General features: G+C 43.8%; 1 long non-coding RNA gene across 1 annotated transcript; it reads right to left on the bottom strand.

Annotated features, from left to right (window-relative positions):
* Positions 1–3,049: 3,049 nt before the first annotated feature.
* Positions 3,050–9,396, bottom strand: Gm41928. The gene is made up of 4 exons (XR_878432.2): positions 9,340–9,396; positions 8,843–9,125; positions 5,035–5,981; positions 3,050–4,518 (listed from the first exon to the last, which is right to left on the bottom strand). It is a non-coding gene; the product is annotated as a predicted gene, 41928 (long non-coding RNA).
* Between the last annotated feature and the right edge of the window lie 1,238 nt (positions 9,397–10,634).

Here is a 10,634-nt window from a genome sequence, read left to right as displayed (position 1 = left end):
GCCTGCAGCAGGTAAGGGGAACACAGATGTTACCAGTTTCTGTGAAAGCAATTCCCTTTGAGACCTCCATAAAGGAATTATGGAGACTTCGCATGCTCACATTCCTGAGCATGCTCAGATAGAAAGTCCTAGGAAAGACACATTCCTGAGCATACTCAGCTTAAGGTTGCAGCTCAAGTAGACACTTGATGGGACATGATCAAATCAAGATCATAGATATATTTAAAAGGTTAACATGGGTGGGACTTGTGGCTCTAGCTGAATATGTAGCAGAGGATGGCCTAGTCAGTCATCAATGGGAGAAGAGGCCCTAGGTCCTGTGAAGGTTCTATGCCCCAGTATAGGGGATGCCAGGAAGCAGGAGTGGGTGGGTTGCGGAGCAGGGGGAGGGGGGATAGGGGATTTTTGGAGGGGAAACTAGGAAAGGGAATAACATTTGAAATATAAATAAAGAAAATATATAACAAAAAAAATTTTTTAAAGGTTAAGCCGGGCATGATGGCGCACGCCTTTAATCCCAGCACTCGGGAGGCAGAGGCAGGCGATTTCTGAGTTCGAGGCCAGGCTGGTCTACAAAGTGAGTGCCAGGACAGCCAGGGCTATACAGAGAAACCCTGTCTCGAAAAACAAACAAACAAACAAACAAACAAACAAGGTTAAAATGGAAGATAGGAGTGCTTGAATACCCAGCTTGAGTCACAAAGATGGCAGAGAGGAACACCTCTTAGTATCTTTAGCTTTCATCCTTAGTTTAAAAAAGAAAAGACATTTCAAAGATTCCTGAGTTTGCTCCTAAGGCTGCCTGCCTCCTTAGTGGCCTACATGCAGTGTGGATGTGACATGCAGTGTGACATGCAGTGTGACATGCAGTAGTGACATGCAGTGTGGATGTGAGTGTTCCTTAGCAGCCTCTCTCTCCCATCAGTGACTTGAAACTAGCCTCTTTGTATCTTGTAGTTCATCCTCTTCAATGCAGAATTATATATGAGCATCTTAGCTTTTCCTGTGGAAACAGGTTCTGATTTCTTCTTGTTTTGTTTTGTTTCATAATTTGCAGAATAAAGGCAAAAGAGTTGAGGTTTATCCCTTCCAGTATCTTTTGTAACTACCCCTCCCTCACATGTGAGTGTGTATGTTTGTGCCTGTGTGTGTGTGTGTTAGTGTGTGTTTATTAGTGTGTCTGTGAGTGTTAGTGTGTGTATATATATATATATATATATGCATGTGTTTGTGTGTGTGCTGTTGCAAATATTTCAGAATACCATTTTGCTGTTTAGTATTTTTTAAAGTTGCTGCAGCCGACTCCCTTTCCCACCTTATTCATCAATAATCTCTGTCCTTCATAATATCATCCGTCACCCAGACTACTTAACATCTCAGCCTTCATTGTTAATGAAAGACTCAACTTAATGCAATATTTTTGTTTGTTTGCTCTTACCCACTAGACAATGAATCTCTGACAACATTTTAATTACAGAATCTTTGCAAGTTCTCCTACAAAGCCTCCATAAAGCCAGAAAAGGAGTCTAAAGGGGAACCATCAGAAACTCTGAAAGCCTAGCCAGGTGTTTTAATCCAGGCAGGTAGAGCTCTGTGAGTTCAAGGCCAGGCTAATCTATATAGAAAGTTCCAAAGCACCAAGGGGTATATACATAGTGAAACCCTGTCTTGAAATAAACAAAAAACACAAGACCCCAAATGCCTTGCTTTTCCCTCCTTGTACACTGGAAGTCTATCTGCATAGTTTCACACATACCTTGTGTAAACAGGAAACCTGAGACATGAAGGGCAGTTTATGATTCTCAATACTTTCAGGTGCCAGAATTATTTATCTTGCTAAGCAGAATCCATACATCCCAACCTCTACAGAGCAATGTGAAGACAGGTAAGTGATACCAGCAGACACAACTGTAACATGGGAGAAGAACTGTGACCTTATCATAGCCAATAAGCCTGTGCACCTTCTATTGAAGAGAGACATTAGACTGTCTTCTGAAGTTGTTCCCTGGCCACACATTCTGGAAACCCCGTGCAAGGCAAATGGCAGTCAATGCTTGGCTTGCATCATAAACAGGAACAGAGGGATGATACACAGAGAATTTGTCTCCCTACAATGACACAGAATAAACATGCCAGGCCACTAAATGCTTAAAATAGTAAAATGCACCCAGTGGACCTCAAAGACAAATGTCTCAACTACAGTCTCACTCCTGTGCCATCCCAGTACCTGTTTGTAAATGGCATGTTCCAATCTCTGACACAGTGAGTCCGTTAGCCCAATATGTATTGCCAAGACACTAGGATGAGAGTTCCCAGGCTGTGTTTACTGGGTATTCAGAATTTGCAGTGCCTGGAGCTGGAGAGCGGGAGCTCAGCTGGTAGAGTTCTTGGCTAGTATGCATGAGACTCTGGGTTCAAATACCTAGCAGTACACAAACAGGAAATGGTAGCACATGTCTGTAATCCCAGCACTCAAGATCTGTAGGCAAGAGAGTCCAAAGGCCAAGATCATCCTCAGCTCCACAGCAAATTCAAGGCCAGCATGATCTGTGTCAAAACCTAATGCCTGGAACTCAACCTACTTTTGTAAGTTGTAGTAAACAACTCCCCCTGCCCCCCCGCCCCCCCAGCCAATATCTCTTTAAAAGGATCACACTAGCTATGTTCCTGTCTCCAGGCTGCTGACCATCAACGATGATCTTGAATCTCCTCTGTTCATCCACTTATGGCACCTAATGTTTGCTAAGAACTCTGCTAAGGCCTATTAGGGCCTATTAAGGCCAATATTTACCTACACCCAAGACTAGGCACTGTCTCAGCTTCTCCTTTCCATCATTTTCCCAGTTTCCCATATTAAATACTGTGGACAATCTGCATACACTCTGATCATCTTGTGAGTTGATGAATGAAGCCCATCATTCAAATTACACTTGTCAAATGTTGGCCTACCTAAAGGAAAAGTAAACTAGACTCCAGGCACGAAAAATTCTGAAAAGTATGTTCTCCTGCCCAGGATCTCTCGTGCTAGTATCCTGGCACCTTTAATGAATGTTTATCTCAAACCATTTAATGGATTCACGGATTTGCTACTTAGATTTCTAAATGTCTTCCAAAGTGCGTTGTTTGAGGGCCATTGCCCACAGGTAGATCATACTCATGTCTCTCCCTGGACGAGCCTTGAACAATGATCTCATAGCCACGTGCTTGTAGCTTTTTGCAACAGTCTTTGTCGGTTGTCCACAAACTCGGGCCCCCTCCATCTCAGAGCCACAGGCAAAGCTGGGGATGCTCCAAAACTTGGGAGTGAACCTTAGTGTGTGCTTTGATCCTCTATCCCGAGGGGATTGCCACTGCTCATACCCATGTGCAATCTCTCAGCTGGAGAACAAGGGGGAAAAAAAGGACGGATGAAATATTTATAGAAAAATCATTTCTCACAAGCCGGCATTTGTTCTAAAAGCTTTTAGAAATATAATTATTGTCTCCTTCTTGGGTTTTTCTGTTTTTAATATGAAACACTTTAAAGCCCTTGGTTTGATTTCCAGGAAGCAATAATCCATTGTTGCCTTGGGTGGTGTTTAGGAAAGAAACTAGGTCTCAGAAGAGAAAATGTTTCCAATGAAATTGCTCCTGGGATGTCTGCAGTGTTCTTGCATAATAAGGTTTATGTCCCAGGAGCAGCGTGAGCCAAGCTTCTTTCCTTTGGCACCCCGCCCCCACCCAAGAGTCCCTGTCCTTGTGGGAACACAGCTGGACTCTTGGTCTCACCCTCCCTTACCTAGGGACTGTGTCATCCAAACCCAAAGAGCCAGATCTAGACCAGCACCACCGAACAAAAGAATACGTGAGCCTCATGTGTGATTCACTCTGTAACAGTTGCATTAACATTTTAAACATAATCCCAAAAAGTTAGGCTCAATGATGCATATTACTTAATCCAATATATCACATCCACCTATAGTAAATCTAAAAACTGCTGCAATGGCTTATATTCTTTTCTCAATGGCTTATATTCTTTTCTCATGTTGTCTTTAAATTGTTGTGGACTTGAGTGTTAGCACTTTAAGAGCTCACTGGCCTCACACAGCTAGTGGCTCTGGTTATAGGTAACCATGCTGAGCAATATGGCCACAACACATCTCTTTCCTCATGCTCGTCAGCTATATTCTGAATGGATAAGTTGCTAAGGCAAGTTAGGAGGTAAGACACCATCTTACCTCTGTCCACTCTGCCAAATGTACTCTAATGGTTTGCTGTTACTTCTAAAAGGAAACTAGGTCTGAATTCGAGCCAGTGGGTAGATTATTAGTCAAGACTGCAGCAAGCGGACCCATGATATCAGATCAGAGTTTAAATTCTCATCTGCTAAATGTATGAGTCAAGTCAAAGAGTTTTCCTTCTTACTTCCTTCTCACAAAGTAGTGGGATGTGATGGTTTCCATACTGTGCCCAATCAGCATCATGGGCTGCTGATGTAAAGAAGATCAAGATCATAACTGTTGGGCCTTAGGGTGACACCTGAAGAGGAAATGAGCATTATTTAGTATTCCGAGCCACTCAAAGCTGTGCCACTCCAGAAAACAGTCAACTCACAAAAGCTGCAAACATGGAGCAAGGATTCAAATTTTGGAACAAAGAACACATTTCCACAATGTTCCAGGGTCAACACTTCCCTGAACCAGTACTAAACCTTGACTTGTCATTTTTGTTTACAGCAATGAAATGAGAGGAGGTGAGAATGATGGATGACCCCTCCCCAGGATGATAAACAACTGTGGTCCTTGGAGCCAGGTACACATCTCGGGAATGTGGCTTGATATTACCCAGCAATAAACTTAACTGCGATCTTCACAATGGCTCTGTAGAGAGGCTCACATGTGGACCTTATTTTCCAGGACCAACAATTTGAGACGTCCACCGAGAGCTCCTGCAATATCACCAGCTGATAACCACTGGGCTATTTCCTCACACTAATAGCTTTTAGATTAGTGACATTAGGTCCTAACATTCCCTAGGACACCACTTAAAGCTTACCTTCTTTAAAATGAGGTTTGGGGGCAAGGGAATTGGGACATATGTTATCTTCATTCTTAAATTATTTTCTCCCAAGTGTTTCTTGAAAACAGAATCCCATCTGCCTTCACTAATTGCTTCCTTTATGTTGCTCCGGTTATGCCACACCAACTTCAAATTCAGTGAGAATGCAGTTATTATTCATCTCCTCACACTCTGCTCTGCTCCACTAGAAGCCATATAATCCATCAAGACAGGAATCAAGGAGAGGGCCCCAGGCTTTGTGAGGCCACAAATGTTACTCTGACTTCATTGCACAAGACCAAGATTGCCAGGATCAAATAGCATAGAGCAGTCTTGTCTTCAAATCCACTTTTGCTAGCTGCAGAGTATATAGAAACAAAAGGCCACATAAATGAGACCCAGATAAGGGGACTGATTCAGGACTTAACCATACACAGGGAGGGAATCTACTACCTGCTTTCACTGAGGCAGAGTGAGGCAGAGGCAGGTGGCAGAGATGAGCGGTCTTTGTCATGAGACAAATGGAAGGCTTTGGGCATACTCTGATTGGAGAGGGCTACCCTTGGGAAATGGGAGCTGACTGAACTGGAAGCAGGTCTCCCTTCCCATGTGGTTAGGTAGAAGAGATACTTGGCTTTCCCTGTTTGGTTGTAAACTGGAAGTCAGATGAGCAGTAAGGAAACTGCCAGTTTGGAATCCAAATCTCGCCATTTGGGAGTGGTTATTATAGGTGTCATTGCATGGTTTCCAGAATTGTTGCCAGAGGTGGTGGTCTGGCTTCCTGCAAGCAGGGTTCCTGGGCTGGCCACTGTGGATACTGGGTTGGCATCTTGGATGGGTTGCTGCTGACTATAGGCCAGGGGTCAATTTTTATTCACCGTCTCATTGCAGTCAATTTCTTTGCCTCATCGGTATGAAGCCATGCCAGCAAGGATTGCAGGAACCTAGAAAAGGATCAACATGGAGAAATACAAAACTATCAAAGCAGCCAGCAGACTTACGCAACATCCTGGCAGCCACCCAGCAATCTATTAATGACATCCTTTGAGTCCTTCTCACCCACTTCACAGCCACACGGCTTCATAGACATTTTTATGTCTACTGCCACATTGTCTAAGAAAGGACCTCCAACACATAGCCATTCTACAAAAGGCATCCAGGAGATGGCTGTGCGGAACACAGGCACCGAAATCAGTGGTGCGTCTGTGCATTGGGACTCAGCAAGTTATTTAAGGGAAACCCAGTGCCAAGAGTTTTCCGAGATTAAGGACTAAGGGACATCTCCTTTAGATGGAGCCTTCTGAAATGCTTAACCATAAACTCTTGCAAGAGCTGTATCTACTTCCAACAAGGATTGCCTTCAGTGGAGTGTGGTGGGTAGGCTTTATGTCAGACTTGAGATCCAACTGGGCTCTAATAAGTTTCTAAAAGCAAAGGATGAGAATGATCTACTGTTTATGTGGCACTAGTATATTACAGGCTCTATGCTAAGCCCTTTAGATCTGTGTCTCTTATGATCTGTCACATCAGTGCTATGTTGTTGGCACAATTATTGATGGAGTCTGTGGACATAGCTAGGGCCAAATCAAATTGTCAGCAGAGCCATGCCCCCTCTGTAGGCACTAGAGGAGAACTAACTACGGGCCTCTCCTACTGTCTAGTAGCTATCCACATTCCTTGGCTGACAGTCTCTTCTCTGAATCACTCCAAGCTCCACCTCCTTTATCCTACCTCGGTATTGGTGTTCACTGTCACCTGGTCTGGTCCTCCTTCGTACCTTTCATGAGACACCTATGATTAGGTTCTGCCTACCTGGATGATCCAAAACAATCTACCCATCACAGGACCCTTAACTCACACATTTGTAAAATCTGCTTCATCTCAAGTTCTGGATATTAGGGTGTGGGCATCTATTATTCAGCATACCACAGTGATGATCACCCAGGAAGCCTAAGAAGGCTATTTGTTTTTGTGATGCCTCATACACAGCAGTACTGAACAAGGTCTGTTAGGTGATTCTCAGCAGTTCCTAAACCCTTCAGTTCTAGGACTTTTGAACACCATCCCCATGTCCTTCACTTGCATCTGACTCTCTGTGTCTGACTTTTGCAAGCAGGCAAGGAAAGCTCTCTCTCTCTCTCTCTCTCTCTCTCTCTCTCTCTCTCTCTCTCACCCACACACACACACACACCCACACACACACACGCACACTGTGAAGTCTGGCCCCTTTGATGCCTGACATGACACTCTGTACATATCCCAGACATGGTCAGGGGTAGGAGATAGTGATCATCACTTTAAGTAAAGCCATGTTTACTGAGCATGCTGAGGCTATAGGTGATCGTCAGCCCACAGCCTGCATCTGGCATAAATACTGACTTGCTGAGCCCCTGAGCACACTGGGCCCTGGTACCCAGGGCCCAGCCTTTCTGTTATCCTTACACAATTGAGCTCATCATATTGGCAGCATGATGCTATTCCTCTCACACTCACAGGTAGGGAAAAAACAAAGCACTGCTTCTTGCTCTCCAAAAATAAGACTTTTTTTTGTGTATTTTCACAGGCTACTAAAAATAGGAAATTAATTTAGACAGTACTAAATATACCAGGGTAGGCCTCAAAAAAAAAAAAAAAAAAAAGGAGGCAGTATTTTTATACTTCCAGACCACTGTATAATCACTGTTTTACTTGTGAAACTCACATATATATTTGATGTTAAATTTTTCTTTCAAAAGCCAGAATTGAATTAAAGTTAGAAAAGAGGAACTCAAAAGAGCTAAAAACAAATGTAAAAACAGAAGTCCTCAGATATCCTCGGAAAAGTCATTTGATTCTTGTAGGTCTCCATCTTTTAAAATTCTCTTGAAATGAAGGTACTGTTGGGCTATAGCCAAGGTAGCACACAGTTCAGCCAGCTTTCCAGTCATGACAAAAGACCCAGCATCTTTGTCTTCTGGTATGGCAACACCTGCCACATGTGGCTACCAAGAATTTGAAGATGGTTAGTGAATGAGAAGTGGGATTGTTTTAAAGTATGACTTAATTTGGTTCAAGTTTACAAACCTATATGTAGTAGTTACTTTCTCATCAATGGCAGATTACTAGCAGGGTGGGGAAAGGCAGCTTTAATGATGTTAGATGCATCTGTCCACTAACTCAGAAAAGGGACCACAGCAGGAACAGCTGGATGCACAGCAGAGGGAAGAGAATCAGTGCAGGTCATACTGTGGTGATCACCAGGAACCAGGCTGTCACATCTAAAGGCATGTCTCTGTGATGCACTCCCACCAGCCAGACACCTCTAAAGGCTGCACAGCCCACCACTAATCAAAGCACGAGTCGCTGGACACTTTAGATCCAAACCATTGCACCATACATGGTCAGTGATTCTGTGCTGAGCAAGTGAAACAGGATCTTTTCCCAAAGAAAAAAGAGGTAAGGCATTCGCCCTGTCTGCCGAGAAGACAGGGACTTTCTGTGGGTCCTGAAAATGTCATGCCTACTTTATAAATATCAGGAGTGTGTGTGTGTGTGTGTGTGTGTGTGTGTGTGTGTGTGTGTGTGTGTGTGAGAGAGAGAGAGAGAGAGAGAGAGAGAGACTGTGCTTGTACATTTTCAGGTGCATTTATGTATGCAGATGGGCATACACATGTATGTATGAGCAGATGGGGGCCAGAAGATAATCTCTAGCTGCCATCCCTTGGATAGTAACTATCTTGTTTGTTTGTTGGTTGGTTGGTTGGTTGGTTGGTTGGTTGGTTGGTTGGTTTGAGACAGGGTCACATGGGCATCTGTGTATCCTTACCTTCCCAGCACCAGGATTACAAATCTATGCAGCCACACCCAGCTGTTCTTTCCTAAATGGAACTCAGATCCTTGCAAGTGTTTTGCTGTCTATGCTATGTCTCCATCCCCAGCAGGACTTATTAGAATCAAAAGCAGAAAGGAGTGGAGTGCAGTCAGGTACAATGAACAACAGCCAGAGTTCAGCTGAAGAGAGAACAGAGCGGCCCCTTCCACACAGCCTTGGCTTTCCTGGATGTTCTTGGTCTCACTCCAGACAGCTGCAGACACCAACGACTCAGCAGCTGTGGAGAGAGCGGGAACTTAGTCCAGTTAGATAAGAGTGCTGGCCGCCGGCCGCCAATCAATCAGAAAGCTTTTAAGATGGAAGTATATAAAATATGTATTAAATACAAAAAAGGAAAGAAAAAGAAGAATTGAATGCATTGAAGTTTCAACTTGCAAATACTCCAGAGAGGGAGGTCCAGCCTTTCACCTAGACACTGCTTCAAAACTCACCCAGGTGGACTGACACACATCTGACTCCAAGGCTCTTTGGGTGAGCCCCCTTTCATGGTGGAGAAATGGCAAAGGTTGGAATTTAGTTACTCACAGACTCTCCGTGAGCGAATTTCCTTTCTGTAAGAAGAAAGAAAAACACTCATTTGTGCCATTGTGTTATGTGCAATCACATGCCTGCAAACTGCCACATTCAAGGCCTTTTCTGAGTCCCAAGGAGCAGGGTGATCATGCTTAATGTAACCTTCTAGGTTTTAGTTTCATTCAGGCCAACAAAGAATACGGAGACATGGAATTCTATACTGCTCCAGCACTTGCATAGCTTGGGCCTCAATTAGGATGTTTGTTTACTTATCTGCTAATCTCATTATTTTTTTTTTAAATTCACTTCTCAGTGAGAGTTCAGAATCCAGCATTCAACTATTTCTGAAACATGACCAAAGTGGAAAAAGAGAAAGAGAAAGAGAAAGAGAAAGAGAACGCCATTCAGCTCAGGGACTGGATTACACAGAGGCTCAAATGCATGTCTCAAAGTACTTCTTCCCTAATAGGAAACCATTTCTACTGAGAAGGCAAATGCACAAAGGAAAAACTTTGTAGAATTTTACTAGGGATTTTATCGTGGTAAAGTAAGCCACAATCCCAGTGAGAATTCTCACTGCTATTGCTCGAAACGCATAGAGCCCGTATTTATTTTCAGCAGGGTTTGGTGTCATTTTTATTATTGCTCTGCACAAAAAGCAAAACAGAAACCACCTGAGCTTCTAAGAGATAGATCAGATATTATCTCCCCCTCCCTGCTTTCCAAAGGAAGAAACCACACAAAGTGATTTGCTCTGGGGTCAACCAGCCTGTTAGTGGCTGGGGTTAGAAGTTCTGATCTTTGGCTGTCCACTCTTCTAAATTGTCCCTGGGGCTGGGTTCCCAGGTCCTCCCTGGAGACATCTGAGAAGCACTATGTACCTGGTAACTATGCCTACAGACAGTCTTGCTCCCCAATACTCCCACTTGTACCAGGTGGAGTCCCTGTGGCTCAGACAGCCACACCCCTGAGACTTTGGAAGGAGGGTTTTGTTGTTGTTATTGTTTTTTGTTTGCTTTGGTTTGTTTTGGTTTTGGTCCCATTGTAGTTAACACCCCTTGGACAGAGTCCGAGATCCTGAGATCCTTCTTGTTCTGAAGTGTCCCCTATACCAATAAGTCCTGCCATTATTTTTTGTGTGATCTGGTTAAGCTCCTTGGGCCCTTATAAAGTCCCTGTTGGTGTCTTCCCCTGGGCAGCATGTTCTTCCTAC

Source organism: Mus musculus, chromosome 1, assembly GCF_000001635.26.
Source record: "Mus musculus strain C57BL/6J chromosome 1, GRCm38.p6 C57BL/6J".
NCBI lineage: Eukaryota > Metazoa > Chordata > Mammalia > Rodentia > Muridae > Mus > Mus musculus.
This window is presented reverse-complemented; position numbering and strand designations above follow the sequence as displayed.